At 46.4% G+C, this 17,825-nt stretch overlaps 1 protein-coding gene and 2 non-coding genes across 3 annotated transcripts in view; all 3 read left to right on the forward strand.

Moving 5' to 3' along the window:
- LOC135391841 (caskin-2-like) overlaps positions 1-17,825 on the forward strand; it is a 218,423-nt gene that overhangs the window by 13,496 nt on the left and 187,102 nt on the right. The gene's annotated exons all lie outside the window — the stretch shown is intronic.
- On the forward strand, positions 5,156-5,227 carry Trnae-uuc (transfer RNA glutamic acid (anticodon UUC)). Its single transcript has one exon. It is a non-coding gene; the product is annotated as a tRNA-Glu (tRNA).
- Positions 6,299-6,370, forward strand: Trnae-uuc (transfer RNA glutamic acid (anticodon UUC)). The gene has a single exon. It is a non-coding gene; the product is annotated as a tRNA-Glu (tRNA).

Consider the following 17,825-nt stretch of genomic DNA (forward strand, 5'->3'; position numbering starts at 1 on the left):
CCCCTATATTTCCGTCTCTCACACGCACCCGCCACACCCGGACCAATGACCACAATGACCAATGACCTTGTTAGCTAGCACATATAAGCTGTCTGGATTCATTTGGTTGTGATTTGGTTGTGATCTGGATTCATTTGGTTGGTTGTTTGGTTGTGTTGGTGGGTTCATGTGGTTTGGTTTGGTTTGTGTGTCCGGCATACGAGGCCCATCCGCACCCCTAGTCACAGACGTGTTAATGGCTTACCACACTATCTACGCCGCAGGCCACAGGCTAGTTCTCCAGTGGGTTCCAGCCCATTGTGGTGTCGTGGGGAACGAGCAGGCCGACAGCGCCGCAGAAGCAGCACTCTCGTCTCGGAACCGGACCCGTATTGTTCTGCTCAGAGGAGACCGCCGTTCAATTCTGCGACGTCTAGTGACACCCCTGGCTTCCCGCCAACGGACAACCGACATTCTTCCCCCCTCTATGTTGAACAGAGTTGATCCCACGCTCGCTTTCCGCATGCCACGAAACACATCTCGTCAGGATGCTGCATTAATCCACCGCATGCGCCTTGATGTGGCCTTTACAGCTCAGTGGCGTTACCGCTTGAGACAAATTGATTCTCCCACCTGCTGCCACTGTGGTGCTCTTGAGGATCTGGAGCACATTCTTCTTCATTGCCCTCACTACGAACCTTCCCGAACCACACTCTCCGAGTCTCTTCGTCAGCTGGACTCTCGCCCTTTCTCCCTACCGAAATTGCTTGGTCCCTGGCCCAATCCAGCCCAGCAACGCTCTGCGCTCAAAGGTCTTCTGACATTTCTGGACACCATCGGACTTCGATCGTTATTGTAAAGGGGCACGTTATTTTCTTCCCCCCATTCCACCAAGCACTGGGGTAGAGTATCGCCTGTTGCGATGAAACTCCCCACTCTTCAAGGCCGAAAATAAAGTTGTTGTTGTTGTTTTGGTTGTGATCAATTTCGTGGTTGTTCTTTCTTTCTTTGCTGGTAGTGCAGGCTAACCTTTCCCTCCTTTGTTCTGTTTTGTATTAAGCATACACAAAGCATATATCCCCCCCTCTCCCCTCAATCTGGATTTAGCCCGTTGGTTACTGTGGGTTTATTACTCACCGAGTTGTAGCGTCATGAAATTCGGCGTAATATCGTACATAGTAAATTTTGACCTGGCTACCAAACCGAACTTACAGACGTTTCCACGTAAAAAAATAAAAAATAAAGAAAATAAATAAACCGTTATATATCTCTTCTCGTCTTTCGACATTTTCTGAGCGTCACCAATGCTTTTGCAGGTGTTACTCCCCTCATACCCCCACCTCCAACCATAAGCCCCCCATCGTCACGACCTCTTTTGAGTATGGGTACGGGTGGGGGGTGGGGGGAATTGTCACCGTCACGGTGGTCACATGACGAGCTGTCCAGACGTCAGCCCTCCATGAGGGGCGTTCTCGGGATGGGTAAATAATTTGTCGGCTGACAGTGGAATGGCAATGATGTTTATGGCTTTTCGAACTCCGGGTCCTCTTGGCATGAGTTCGCCTGCGGTGTGCAGGAGAATGTTATTGCTTGGAGCGCTCTTTGTTCCAGATTTCCTGTCGGGTGCAAGCTCGCGCATAATGTCACACGCAGGTTTGCGTCACGGATGCCGGAAGATTAATGCTTGCGCCAGTGCCAAGTTCCTTTTTTGCAGGACGAGAGAAGGAGCAAGAAGACTGGTTCAGTTCAAGAGGACCACTTTGAACTCAGGAAAATGATAGTTAATTCGCACTGTGAAGCAACGTTACTCAAACTGTCAATACGCGAAATACAAATACTGGCAGTGAACGTTACGTATTTCGAATTTTCTAAATACGTAAGAATGCTGTAAGCTTATTTTTAATCGCGATGTAGTAGTTTCCACGAATTTCGCAACCGCTAAAAAAATCGAGAAAAATCTCGCGATCACAGCTTGACGTTAATGCCGTGAAAGGAAATAGCCCTGGAATCGCGAAATTAAACACTCGCAAATAACTTCGCAAATGACTGAATGCGCGATTCGCGAAGATTAATACACCGCGAATGAAAATACGTTTACAGTATAATTACGAAATAAATAATAACACAAATGCATAAATAATTTTCGTACGCACTTTTAAACTTTAGCAAGTTTCCGTTTCGCCAAACTTCCGTTTCCGTTTCGCCAAAGGGTATGCGACGTCATCAAGCGCACACATGTTCTTCTCCTGGCAATGATGTTCCGTTCAACTTCCATTTCCGTCTATCTCCCGTCCGGGCTCGAAGGAAGAGGGTATATAGGATAGAGTGCAGAGGTAGTAGTTTAACAATGTTGCCAGTCGGGAGCCAGATTTCACACATGTTTACGTCATACTTGTGAATCTCAGAAATAAATTTTATGGAATTTGTTCGCCGCGAAGAGGAACATCATCAAAATCATCGAAGTCGTTCGATACGCTCCTTTTGGGCGGTCCGCTGCGCTGGTGACCCGGGTACCGCACATATGACATGGAATGTTCGGGCGGGCTCGGAGTCGTGTACCGTGCAAGGTCACGCTCATATCATTGGCCACGCCGTGACGTGCGCACACGTGACCTGTGACGCAGTTTGGATAGTGGAAAACAGTCAAAGCGCGCTTATGGTCGGACAATACGGCATATACTGCATGCCCCGCTGAAATTTCCTGTGCGGACAGCTCACATATAGCTAGAATGCTCAGATAAAATCAATAAATCACAATCAATCTTTACCAATCAACTAAAATTCAAAAGAAAGTTTGTTATCAGTGCATCGCGCTGCTTCTTCAAAATTCCTCCCTCTCACTTCTCTCTCTCTCTACATTGGCTGTGAAGAGCTCTAGCTGTAGTTTATAGTGGGTTGGAGAATACAGGCATCGATCCTCGCCGTGATAAGTAATTCAGCTGGCCTGATCATTACTTCATCCATGACTTACAAGAAAACGCACGGACCTTATGCTCGTTATCATGTAACGCATCCGCGGCACGGTGCCCTTATTAATCGAACACGAAAATCTCATAAAAATCGATGAACGGTCGTGGCCCCACGGTGAAAGAAGACCAATTCGTAGATATCTCCTCACGCCGATGATTATATATGGCAGGCAATGTTCAGCAACGTTTTCGAGATTCGATCTTCCCAAAATAGACGATGCATCATCATCATCTTGCTCCTCTCCGTAACAGAAACGTCGGCCTCCCTCAACTCGACGGCAAAGTTTGGATGGAGGTGGAGAAAGGAGGCGACCCTTCATCTGTAGGGCCCCCGAGGCACGTGACGCGGGAGCTACCGTGGCAGTGGACGACAAAAATTCGTTTGGTTTGCGAAATGCCGCGATATCGCTGTCACTAATGTGTGACTAAGACTATTATGTTGACGCAGGAACGTTAGTTCGCTAGTAGTAGGAACGCTATTGATGACCCTTTGTTTACAAACTTGTGACGTCACGAGAAGCGCCCCCCAGCATGCTTTGCGCGGCGGCGAAACCCAATCGATGACGTAGGTAGTCAGGTCGCCTATTGAAAACTGACCATGATTTTATGCCGAACAAGTACAGCGGGTGTTATAAATTATAAATGCATCCCTCACTATAAGGCGGAATAGAAATCTACATCGTGAAGAACATAGACGAGAAAGAGATGGATAAATCGCTTTTTTTCTCTGGCAAGGTTGGACAGTGCGCTCCGCAGTTCGGTGATGCGGCCGATGATTTTTAATTATCTGTAGAGGGAGAGATAAATGCATTCACACGTCATAGGCCGGTACTTTTCTATATATTAATTCAGCGTCTCATTATGGCGAACCTTGCTCACAGGCAAAACTCATCGCGTCACGCCAACATAATAACCTGCGATTGGACATCAAGTACATCACACGTCCTTCATGATGTGATGGTGAATGATGTCAATGATTAGCCATCATGAGTGACTTTGCCAACCTTTGTCAGAGACAGGCAGTGGAGAATTTGAGCTGTAGCGCACTCAACCGCTTTGTGGCGTGTGGCATACGCTCTTCTGGGCATACGCTATTTCCTTGCGTACGAAGCGCTAAAGGTCTCTGCTACCTGATGCAGAAAACGACAACACCGCAGAATTACATCTTTTTTTTTCTACTTTTTAGTTTGACCTGGAATGTTGCATAAAATAAATAAATAAATAAGAAAATGAGAAATTGAGACACTTTACTTCAAAAGCAACGCACTCCTTTTTTTTTGTTTTTTTGTTTCTCTTTTATGGAAGTAACACCGCACAACTCTTGGATACGCTTCATTTTTTCTCTTGGCCCCGTATAGTTTGTCACTATTATATCCAACATTCACCAACGTCGGAAGAAAAATATGGGAACCCTTGATCTGGGAGGGCCCCCGGGTCACGTGGCAGAGGGGCGGCGTGGGTGGACGACAGGCAGGAGGCACCGGCATCGGGGGCAGCGAGGCTAAATGCGGCGAGCCGAGCATCGATGGAGAGGGAGAGTAATGGCGGTCAATTACCCCTATCGCACGAGGCTCCCATGCGTATCGCCAATTGCGTAAACTTTAACTCTATTGTGCTCTATGGTGTGGATACTGTCTTGTGTATATGAAGGTAAATGAGTTTCCGAGAGTGATGGCGTGGATTTTATGCTCGATGTCTCGTGTGTGCGCCCAGATAGATTTTTCCGCGCCCGGTTGACTCAGACTTCGCAGTTTTTGTCCTTTTGAATGGGAATCTAAGCCGACTTGCAGGTTGGTGCTTTTTTTGCACACGGATACTGTCCTCGACACTTCACTTTCTTTTAGCACTGACAAAGCTACGGAGTACAGCACTGAAGAATTTCCTCAACGTTCGTGCAAGCGTGTCCTGCTGGATTGAAGTACGAAATATATGAGAAATAGCTATATAAAAAAAGAAAAACGATTGAAATACAATTTTTATTGGAAACTGCCCAACCCTCCAACCTCTTCTAGCGCTTTGAAGTTCGCCGTCGATGGGCGCCATCGTTATTGGACCTTCGCTGATGTCGGAAGTGGCACGGTCGTTGTGCAAGGCCTTCTCCCTGTAACATAATAATAAAAAATGCAGTGGCATTGAGAAACGGAGGAGGCTGGTCTGCACAGTGAAAGGCGTGCGCCGAGGAGGTAGCGACGAGTAGGAATTAACGCTCCGGCATGGTCTAGTGGCTAGGATATCTGGCTTTCACCCAGAAGGCCCGGGTTCGATTCCCGGTGTCGGAAGTTATTTTTTAACTCAACTTTTGAAGGTATTGCCTTCATTTGAGCTCTTGTGTGGTTGTGTTTGTCTTGCTTGCAGTGGTTATCGTTTTTACTGCAAGCATGAAGGTACAAATCCTGACGGCAGGCTTTGAGTTACATTTAAAAATATTGAAGAAAAGTGAGGGACCCGACAACCACAACATTTTTAAACAAGTGTTTTGAACAACGTGTTTATTTGAATTTAGTACAGTGCATTGTGCCGAAAAAACGCTTGGTTAGAGTGCACTTCACGAAAATGACACTAAATTAGCCCGTGTGACATGGGAATTACTTGCAATTTTTCATGTGGCAGACAATTCGTCAGCCTCTGTAGCTCACTCTGTCGTGTGCGGAGCTCAAGCTCGCGGATTCGATCCTAGCCGAGGGTGGTAGCAATGTGGGGGAGGTAAACATTGCTTCAGTGGTATGGAGGTTTCCTGCGCACGTCAAAGATTTCCACGAGGTTGGCACGTGCAACAAGGAGCCACACAAGTGCAGACAGACTCACCTCACGTGTAAATCTACGACCAATTAACTAATTAATCCCTTTCTCGGGTTCCAATTTTTCACAATGTACCAGCTGGCCTGCACCCTTGCCCTTTTGCCATTAATGTGGCATAACCTGGGGGGAGTTGGGGTTTCAACTTCCGAAATCGCACCTTTGGTTATGTATTAGGGAAATCCTCCTCTCCCTGTCAAGTAGTAACCACCACCACCACCACCACCACCACCACCACCACCACCACCACCACCACCACCAGTAGTAAGTATAACTGCAGGAACAAATAAGGCACTTGTGACTACACCACTGACCATGAACTTGTTCGAATTTTGTGCCATGGGCACATGACGTGTCCAAATGTACTGCTCCACCGCTTTGACATTGTTCTGCGAATATGTGACGATGTAGTGAGCATGAGTGTTGAATACCTGCATTAGTTGTGACGTTGTCCGATACAAGTGTGGCCGACCAATGCGAGCAGTCTCACCACTACCCCCACAATATTAGCAGACACATTGCTTGCGCAATTGATGCCCGATGGTTTAATCAGCTCCGGCATGGTCTAGTGGCTAGGATACCTGGCTTTCACCCAGGAGGCCCGGGTTCGATTCCCGGTGTCGGAATTAGTTTTTCCTATGTAGCTGAATTTTCGTTATGGAAAATTTTGAATATGACTACAGCAAAGCGTAGTATGTTTACATTGAAAAAATGGCTAGGAAGCAAGCGAGCTGGTGAAGATGATGCATATCGTAAAACCGGGAGACTAGGGTCTCGGTCCCTTCGTGTTCCCTAGTCGCGGGGTTTTACGTTATGTACGTTTACGTGTTTAGTCTGTGTGTTCCGGGGGTTACTTTTCGTCATGATTGTTCAGTTTCCCTGCACTTTGAGTCTTATCTACGTAGTAACTTCGTTATTGAATGAGGTTTGCTATATTTTGGTTATATATTTGGTATTTGAGATTTTGGTTATTTCAGGGGGATGGACGGATGAGGAGGGTCTTATTACAGCCCATTACGACATTACGTAACTCCGAACCCTATACGCTGACAGATGATATGCTTTCGACTGAGAATTGCACAGAATCATTTCTTCTTCCGCTGCCATCCAAGGTTTCCTCTAATACCGACCCACCATTTCGACTATCGAATACTTTAAATCCAACCCATATTCATTTGTGCATTCGCCGAAGAGAGCAGATCCAGCCATCGTATCCTTTCCGTTTCTTCCACATCATCTAACAATAGTCACTTCTTTCTGTCCCCGTGCCTGAACTTTCTCCGGGAATGCCTAATGTCAGTCCCATTGCAATACATCGTCCTTGCCTCGTCTGCCTGTACTTACTTTCCTTGCCTTTTCCCTCCCGATTATCTTACGGGATACCGGGTTAGCATACTTACCTCGGAACGTGGAATGAGCAACTGCCTCTACGATGCGCCTCGATATTTTCTTTTTTCTTCTTCTTTGTTTTATGGCGCTAGCTCGGGGCTGCATTAGCTCGACGAATTTCGCTTTGATCTTACGGCGAGGTAATCGGGTCAGAGTGAGGAGGGTGCTGTCGTTGCTGTTGGAAAAACAAGGAAATAAGAACGAGTAGGAAGAAAAGCAAAATAAAAGAAGATGCAAAAAAAAAAAAAAAAGAAACTGCGACCAAATTGAAGGGCATGTAAGTGCCCGATTATATGGACGACGTACATTGTACGCAATATTGAATTGGAGATAACGGACAAGTACTGCTTTATATTGGCTTAAAATGCACACTCTGTTTTGGTTTTCTGCGCATTTTTCTTTTTTTTTTTTAACGATTGCTCGTAGACGCTGTTTTTTCCGTTCATGGCCGAACGTGATCCAGGCTCTGACCTTTTTCGGATAAAATGGTCAAAACGTGATCCTGTCCGCTATCTAACTCCCCACTCATCATCATTCCAATAAAGTTGTTGTTGTTAGCTCCAGAGTAGATGTTTTTTTGGATTATATGAGGTAAACTGTTAGTCATCGTGCGCCGTTATACTCAGTACACTGCTTGTATACACTGGCTGAATAGGACAGCGTCGCGCAATTACTTCAGCCGGATGTCCCATTATGAAAATGTACACTTCCTGTCGAACTCAGTGCCGTGTATGCCAAAGGGAGTCTGGCCATTAGGAGGAGCCTAAAAAAGAGGCTCGACCTGTCAGTCAAACTTCGGCGCATTTCATTGGTTACCGTTTTCCATGGGGGCTGCCATGACACCAAATTTTCTCCAAGATGGAGGATGGTGCTTGGAAAGGCGAAGCGGAGATTTCTTGACAAAAAATTTTCACAGACTACTTTAATTTCTTACTGTGAGTATATATCCTCATGTACGCATCTGCAAAATCAGCTTCAACTTTCGCTCCGCCATCATTATTTACGCGAAAATGGGATGTTTCGTCGCTAACGTTAGGCCTAGTTAAGATCGTGATACCAGGAAAATAGCAAGGACGACGACCATTATACGTAGGATTTTGCATTATATAATTGCATTTTATTTATACATACATCTTTGCTGCTTTTTTATTCAATGTACTTACATTACGTGATATAAAACTTCATACCGGCTGTCGTCTGCTACGAAGAAGCGGTTGTACCGCCATCTTGGCCAATCACTTCTGCCAGCAACCATTTCTGCATTCCTGAGCCTTCCCAACATGCCTCTCTCCGTGCAGATGGCGTTGATAAAAGTGGGCGCAAAATCCGTCGTTTTGGTCTGTCACCAGTGATATCCGTTTCAATCCAAATCCATCAATTTTCTCCAAAATGGTAGCGCCCTGTAAATAAGGGTGAGGTATAATTACTGGATGAATGTAACAATAGACAACTGTATTTCGACCTGTGATTGGCTAGAAACTTCAAAAAGTGGGTGGAGCCTCAGGTATAGGCAAGTCCCATTAATGGCCAGACTCCCTTTGGCATACACGGCACTGGTCGAACTGTCATCGCGACACCCTCAGGCGTCGTCGTCTTTTCTGTTGCGACGAGTGGAGTATCACGCAAGCATTATGGACCTCTTTCACATACGCGTCGTATCCTAGCGGCCCTCCAGCGAAACACGTTCGGCGCGCGTCAAAACAAATCCACGTTGTTAGCACAAAGGACCAAAACCAGTCCGGAGTGGGACAGACGAGCTCGCACCGTTTGCGCGGTCTCCCCACTGGTCCCCGCTTCTGTCGTGTCCATACTGCGCCATCTAATGAAGACAGAGATAACCCTCTCCGGCGCCTCAAGGTCATGCGCATGCGCATAGGCCATTGTGAAAAAGGTCCATTCCACTGCCCGAGAGGCACAGAACTTATAACCTTTGTGTTTGATTGACGTTTCCTGGTTTTCTTCGAACAAACGTGCGTATGCCCCTCCCCCTTGTACTTCGATATTAACGTACATTGTTTATGCCCACCTAAAGCATCCACTTTATATCCACTTATTATCAGTGCACGCAATGCACGTGAGAGAACTGACGTTCTGAGGCCGGAACAACAAAGGACAAATACATACAAAACTTCCTATGTTGTTCCGGCCTCAGCACGTCAGTTCTCTCATGTTCAAAAATCGCCGCTTGCGTCGATCCCGTCGTATGATTGTGTGTATGAGTGAGAAAAATGTAAGATTGAAAGGGGGGATGAGTGAGAGAGAGTGGTTGATGTGTCCCTTCAGGTGACGCACTCTTGGAAGTAGCTGGGGAGGTGTGTTAGCCTAGCTCAATTGGTAGAGCCCTGAACCGGTAAGATCCAGAAGATGTGGGTTCGAGTCCTACAGCTGGCTAACCTTTTCATCTTGACTTCCATCTTTCAACGCAATGCACGTCACAAGGTAGGCATCAACTTCATTATCGAGGGACAAAAATGGACCACATAATTATAAGCACATCCGGTTTCGGAGCGACGTAAGCATCAGCAGGCACACACGCGCAGACGTCACAGAGCTGTTTGAGACCGAAATAAACGCCACCCGGGCTCTTTGTTGAGAAGTTCCAAAGCATAAATTAAAACTTTCCTTCTCGAACCTTCGTTGCTTCACGAAGCGCACACCAGAAACAGCTGACCGTGACGTCACGCCACAGAGTCCGTTGGCAATAAAATCAAATTACACGATCGGCTCGGAATTCGATTATAAAATATTTCGCACGACGGTTTCAAGCATTGCGATCACACGACTGTAGTTTCGTAGCTCTGGTTAACGTCTACAATTATTCGTTTTTTATATACATATTGCGTACTAGCGCCGCGAAGCAACTGTGGCTATGAGCGGCGTACAGATGTGTACAGATGGAGAGAGGACAGCAGGGAGGAATTGGGGACACGGGGATTAGTACACTCTAAAAACTGAACTTCACCACATAGCACGCTCTGCTCCAACCATTGCCGCGAATGATAGGGTTATCGCTTCCGATTCGAAGAGAGAGGGGGGCGTACGCCTTTTTGTGTCAATTTGGATACATGATAATTGCCACAAAAAGGCGTACGCCTCCCTCTCTCCTCGAATCAGAAGCGACAACCGTACCATTCGTGGCAACGGTTGGCGCAGAGCGTGCTATGCGGTGAAGTTCTGTTTTTAGAGTGTATGCGTCCTGGGCCGACTTCAGGGGGGAACTGCGCCGACATTCGTGTCCGATAAGTCTTCGGAAAACCCAGGGAAAACCTCAGTCGGTGGTAGGATTCGAACCCGCTCGTCCATGCCACTGGTACTACAATTATTCGTTTTTTTCTTCCTTTTCCACCTTTTATTTACAAAACACAAGTACACACAAGTACAGGTACGTCACAAGGTTGCAACGCCGAGGGCCATTACAAAACGTCTAAAGAGAAAACTGAATACCTTTTGAATTTGTACATAACGATTTTACAAGTACGTAAGGGCATCAGACAATTATTCGTGCCGGCAACAATGGCAGTAAAGGGGACACACACACACTCCTCCATATAGTGCAACGCGAACAATTTTCATACCGTATAAACCCACACTGAGATGCCTCAACATGTTTCAAACGCCCGCATGCACTATGGCATCATTCGCCGCAAACACTGTATCATATGATGAAAGATGAAATTCACCGAAAAGGTTAGCCAGCTGTAGGACTCGAACCCACATCTTCTGGATTGCCGGTCCTTTCATGTTCACTGTATTATATATTCTACCCTCCATTCAAATACGGGCCTTTTTCAATTACACGCAGATAAGGAGCTGTCCGTTCCCATTTCAAAACGCACCGAGAGGTTTGGCCGCACACTGAAATATTTATAATACCATCTCCTCCCTTTGAGAGGTGCTGCCCGAAGTATAGTTAACGCGCCGCTTGTGCTGCGCGCGAGATAATTTTCGAAACTGCGTTGGCCTGAGTGAGTGCTTTATATACCCAAGGGACGGCGAAGGGGTTTCGAGGTGCCGTAAACTGCGCAATGTATAGACCTACTCGCTTATATACTGTACTAATGTGTGTGCCTGTGGAGGTACATGTATACGTATAAACTCTTGAACGGAGAAACGAGAGCATCAGCTGCGAAGTGTGGTTGATGTAATAGTGTTGAGAGATGGGACTTGGGCTACGTCGATGCGGCGATGAGCTTACACGTTTCCTCAGCAGTGGTCGAGATCTTGCGTGGTCTTGTCTGACTGCGCAATATTTCGATAAAAAGATGCGGAAATGGAAAGTACGGTTTCGTTCAGTAATCTGCTGACTAGCACAGTATATAGTAACAGTGTTGTTGTCGCTGTACTAACTCAGCGCCGCTTTGAACTGTGGGAGCTTACTAATACGAAAGAAACGGGTGGCCTTCAATCTGTTTCGATTTCTCCCCTACCGGTCCATTGTCCACGACGTGTCAAGGTCAGCGAAAGGGAAACGTGAAGGATTATTCTTCGTTCCTCAACCCAGTAAGCACCCAGGATGCAATGTGTGCACAAGGAGCACTGGGATTTCGTGAAATCGTCTATTCGCTTAGTGTACGTACTAGCGGACTCCCATCATGTCGCTTAATTACATACATGACTAATTATTTTTTTTTAATTGCAGCGTTTACGGCAAACGGAAGCGAGTTGGAAGAACATTATACCACAACGTATCTTGCGTGCCCTCAGTGCACTCTCTTTTTTTCTGCTCCAGAAGCCTATCAACCAGTATTTTGTCCAATTATCTTCAACTCGGAAGTTGAAGCACCGCAACTCAATGAGTTCCGAATAAAATAATCGCAAAAAGCACCGAATTCCTCGCAGGAAAAAGCTGGGATCATTTACACAAGCAAACGTACTCGTGCTCTCTGCCTCGTGGGAAGCAGAAGGCCGTTGCAAGGACTGTCGGTGTATCCTTACTCATCCGGTATATTGTCTCGTCGGAAAGCACACTCACAAGATGCCGACTCGTACCATGTTTTCCTTCTGCCTGTCAGGTGATCCCGTCGCGATGCTTCGTTCTATATTACCACGCACGCACAGAACACTCATTCCTGGACTTTAGCCTCATCGTGTCACCTGATCATGTGTCTCCAGTGATGGGAAAAATAACACCTTTTTCCTGGTGGCCTCCAAGGGGATGAAGAATGAAATTCTATCGTCAACCTATCTATTTATACCCGCCAAAATTTTTATCGTGGGAATATTATTTAGAGCAACTAGCGCTATTCTAAAATCGATGCTAGATGGCCCTGATACTACACTCTTAAAAATGAACTTCACCGCACAGCAAGCTCCTAGCCAACCATAATCTCCAATGATATCGTCATCTGCCTCGGTTTGTTGAAAACGGGAGGCGTACACCATTTTTGTGACACTTATGCTGTTCATAATTGTCACAAAAGAGGCGTACGCCTCCCGTTTTCAACAAACCAGTGAAGATAACGATATCATTCGATGTGACGGTTGGCTAGGAGCGTGCTATGCGGTGAAGTTCATTTCTAAGAGTATACTGCTGTGGCCCTGAGGGTAAAATACACCAATTGATAAATTAAACTCTCTCTCTTTTTTAAAATTTGTCCCTTTGAAATTCTTCAGTTACCCATGCTGCGTGACGATACTCTTGAAAATAATGCGAAATAATCATCGTCACGTCACGAGGTTGTTTCTGAATTGTGGTGATCGCTCCATTCCTTTAACAAAGATATTTGTTTCTTGAGCACTGCGAACAGTTGTGCGAGCTATGAATGTATTGGTCGGAAGCAGGAAGTGAGCGAAAACGGAAGTGGTCTTTGAAATGCACTCCGGGAAAAAACACGCGATTATTTAAGAAAGTGATCAATTACCCTAGCAGCTGTCTGGTTATGTGACAGTCCGAGAAAGTGTAATTAATTACACTTACTAATTAGAGTCTTGGTAACTGGTTGCGCGTTGTAATAACGTTATTTCGCAAGACTGCTTGCAACCACCCCATTCGTTGTCATGTGTTTGCTCGTACGTCCTTAGATTTGTGAACGTCTTTATGTTTCTCGGCCTTGCCTGTAGTGGCTGGAGTAGTCAGAGCACATGAACTCTCACTCTCAAAGTCATTACATTCAATTTGACGCCGCACAACGCGTCATTTTAAGAGATTTGACGTCTATTTGCCAAAGTGCACTGAAATATGCAGACTGAGACCGTGCAAAAGCTACTTGTTCGCGAGTTTGGCCGTACGTGTTATTCTTTTTTTTTTTTTTTTTTTCACATGCCTTATCGGAACTTCGTGTCAGCGCGCTTGTCAGCCGCAGTTTCTCGTGCTCGCCTCGTTGCCGTTTTGTGTGTCCCTCTTCTGAGCAGTAGGCACGTTCCATTCTTTCATCCCGTGAATCTGTTCAAGAAGTCGCAGTCGGCCAGGTCACAGATGCATTTAATTCATTTCCACGTGATGTTGAGCTAGGAGGATCTGTGTCCCTATACTACTACACGCGGAAATGCTGTTGAAAACTGTCAACTAAGTGCAACACTCACAGGGCTGCGGAGCACTGTTAGATGACTTCTTGGCGAACTCGATGGCGTTGGCCTTGGAGCAATAGGTTACGGGTATTACACTCGCTAAGTTTCGAAATCGTTCGTTCGCCGAGATACGTGCTTTGGGAGACATCTTCGCGGCGTGACAACGGTGTTCTGCGGGGAAGCGACGCCCCTGAACCTTCGTCACGCTATGCCAGTGGGCAGTGTTGCATAAAAGAAAAAAAAAATATATATATATATGAATGTCCCCGAGCACAAACTTGAGCATCTTACAGTCGGAAGATTCTGGAAACAATTCTTTCGAATTACGAAACCTCAATCATCTGCGTTGCCAGCGAACGTCGCTCATATCATATACCACTTTCCCATACACTCGCTGTATGGATGACCTAGAAAGCAAAGTCGATAAGGCCCTTCATTTGAGACGGGAGATTCTTTTTTTTTTTTTTTTTTTTGGAGTGCTCATTAGAGGCACTCTTCTTCCCACACGTTGATGATGGAGACATTGGAGAAGTTCAACAGATAAGGAGGAGCTTTCATTGGGAGGGGGGAACTTCACATAGTACTTGATGTCACCAAAGGCTCTTGTTCGGTCTCTTATCTTCCCTGTGTGTATGGGCGACTACTTCTTCTGCCTGTGGGTCCTACGTTACAGATAATTCCCGAATGTAACTAGCTCGCGTGACATAGTGTGGTTAGGATGATCGCCTCCTAAGCAGCACAACATCTTGGTCCAATATTGGTCCAATATTGGTGCAATCTTGGTCTAATGTTCGACCAATCTTCGTCCAATCTTTGTCCAATCAAGGCCCAATCTTGGTCCAATCTTGTGGTCCACTCTTTGTCCAATCTTGGTTCAATATTGGGCCAAGATATTGTGCTGCTGGGGCTTCCACGCTGAGACAGGGAGGTGACACGGGCATCCCGGCATCTGCTGTTTTGCCTGGGTTTTTGCGGCAGACTTTCCAGACGAATGTCGGCAAGTTCCCCCTGAAGTCGGCCCAGGACGCACACTAACCTTGTCCCCCACTCCTTCGTGCTGTCCTCTCTCCATATGTCCACGTCTGCAGGCCGCTCAGGGCCACAGTTGCTTCGCGGCACTAACGCAAAAAAAAAGTTTGTAGATACAGTTATTTAGTTATGCGACGTACAGTTACAATTTCTTGTTTCGGTTGCAGTTTTATAACTGTATGACGTCACGAAGTGCGAATGGAATGTAGTTGAGCGATATCGAAAACGGCACTGCGTCATCTATGACATTAGCGGCGATATCTGTATCGACCTGGATGCGTTGTTGGATCCGTAAAGCCGGAATCCGCAGACGATATGTGGCACTGCTAACGCAAAAGCGTGATACCGCACAAGCAATAATTTTTCCGCGAAACGAAAATCTCGCTACATATTGGTTACGGCGACATAGAAGCGCGGTCTGAATGTGGAATTTGCGACGAATCAGTTCCACAAAGTCCAACTGTGCCCCTCATTGAAATTTATTGTCGGACTCTCAGTATTTTATCGCACATTTCCAACACTTCGGCAGCATGTACACCCTTTTGGGCATCGATTATTCTACACCCATTCCACACTTGGTCCAAAGAAAGAGCTTAAGCGCGGACCCCATAACAAGCGACACGCGACGCGCTGCAGAATTTGTCGCTGTCGCGTCTGGTCATCGCGCGACTTCCTGGTCCATTTGAGCAGCGACATTTCGTCACCGAGAAATGATGTTTTTGGAGAAGCAATGCTTATTTTATTCGAGCTAAGTTGTAAATTGCCATAAATATACCAAAAATAGTATTTCATTCGTCAAAACGAGGAGAAATTGTAATGAAGTTGCTATGTAATATTCGCCGTAACGCAGTGGCGCTGCGGTTGAAGTACCCAACGCCCCGCCCACTTCTTCGTCTGCTAGTTTTGTTGGTTGCCCTCTCCACCCTCTCCCTTGCCCACGCGTTCAGTTCTTGTTTCACGCCGTCAAATCTAGCTGGTTTTGTCAAACAGCAGGCAACGAACTCAGCGACATGCTACAAATATCTACTGGGAGTAGATGCAGAAATATTGAGCAGCGACAAAGCTTTTTTGACGCTCGTGTGGCGGCAGTGACGTCGATTTTGTCGCTTCTCGCGTGTATCTGCCGCGTGTCGCTTGTTATGGGATTCGGGCTTTAGCTCGACACGGGGTTGTCGCCGAAGCAGCGCCAAAGATTGTATCTCATTACGGCCGAAGTCTCATTACAGCCGAAAGTCTCATTACTCGGGAGAAAATGATGTAACAGGTACAAAACCAGCTCCCGTGACATAGTGGATCGCTTTCCACGTCAAGACTGGGAGGTGACACTGGTTCGAATCCTGTCACCGGCTGTGTTGTCTGAGGTTTTCCCTGGGTTTTCCGAAGACTTTTCAGCCGAATGTCGGCACAGTTCCCCCTGAAGTCTGCCCAGGACGCACACTAACCCCCTGGCCCCCCACTCTTTCCTGCTGTCCTCTCTCCATCTGTCCACGTCTGTACGCCACTCATAGCCACAGTTGCTTCGCGGCGCTAGCACAAAAAAAAACAGGTACAAATATCGTATGACACAGTATGGGAATAAAAACATTTTTCACGAGGGATGCGTGAATCACTGTCGCAGTATTGTGCGCATGAACCATTGTGTGTGACACAGGCCGTGGTGGCACACCCGCCTCGGACACACTTTGGGAAGCATACAACAGCGATTGCTAATATGGTGGATGCTTCTTTCTTTCTTTCTTTCTTTTTTTTGACGTGATGAAACATCTTCCGAAATGACACTACCTTCGGTCGTAATGAGATTTTGGCCGTAATGGGACACTTGGGGATTAAATAATTTTCGGTCGTAATGAGTCTTTGGCCGTAATGAGATGTTACCATCCCAAATGTCCCCACAACGGCTCACAATTCTAGCATTATGGGATCCAGAGGAGCCTCACGGCCCATTTCGCGCAATACCCTCCGCGAAATTAAGGTCTCGCGCATACTATATTCCCGTAACGTGCCTCCGATTCGCGTATTATTAAGACCGCGAAATTAACCACTGACAGAGCGCGTGCTGATATAAAACCAGCTATAATTGGGTCATCAACAGTAAGGTAGCATCATCAACAATCTGATACTTCTGTTGCGTTCGCCTCCTTCAAAGACGCATAAACAGCGAAGTACCGTTGATCATCGTAATGTGTGCGCTTCAATTATTCGAAGCATTAGCGATGGCAACCAGGCTGTTGTTTTCCCCTGGACGCTCTCTGTTGGGTGTCAACTGAGACGGGCTTGGAGCGACTCTTGTAATTAGAAGCACAAACTTTCGCACCATTCCTGGAGTTGGCTGTGTTTGAACTTGATGAATCGACGTGTGTTTTTTAGACCAGGGGGAGCGCGCGCTGCAGGGAACTTCGCAAAGTGCGAGTCTCAGTTCGGGCCATGAAAAGATGCTCTGTTCTTTTCTCTGTCTGTCTCTCTCCCTCTTTTGGGGGGATGGGGGAATGCCGAAGGGCATTCTTCATGTCAGGACACAATTCTAAAAATGTCAGTGTGCATAAAATGTGCCACTCTTGGGTAGTGCTATACGAAAGAGTAGAGGAGTTCATAAAGTGCATGGTAAATGCTGATGGTACGTGTTCTTTACGTAGGAGGACAATACAAATTATTCGCAACAGGCACAACATTCCAACAATTGTATTTGTCTCTCTATATGTAATATGTACTTAAGTACTGCTAGACAAACCAGGGCAAGACGACCTAGCTGGTGTATGTGAAAAGGGACGCCATTTCCTTGAGTTTGAGTAAGCGCACTAGGTATCTGAACAAGGTGGAAAGCTGGGCTAATTGGTTAGACATGCTGAAAAACGGCGAGCGAGGCACACGCCGGACAGGCTGAGTTTGAGTCTGTCTTGTACACTTCGTTGTGTTTACCTGTCTCGCTGTGCTTCCTCAAAGGCAATGGCGCATTATTTTTACCTAGTTGAGCTTATGTCTGTGCCTTAAAAAAATTGTCTGGAAAGGTATTAACGGTTGATATGTTCGGCTTCTAATGCTTTCTATAGGTGAGGGCGTCACACAACCTTTGCTGTCACGAGTGCACTGATTCGAAGCTTGATTGAATTCTAAACAAGATATTCACTAAACATCTTTGTCACAAGGTCGGGCGTTGCG

This window comes from Ornithodoros turicata, chromosome 4 (genome assembly GCF_037126465.1).
Source record: "Ornithodoros turicata isolate Travis chromosome 4, ASM3712646v1, whole genome shotgun sequence".
NCBI classification, from domain to species: domain Eukaryota; kingdom Metazoa; phylum Arthropoda; class Arachnida; order Ixodida; family Argasidae; genus Ornithodoros; species Ornithodoros turicata.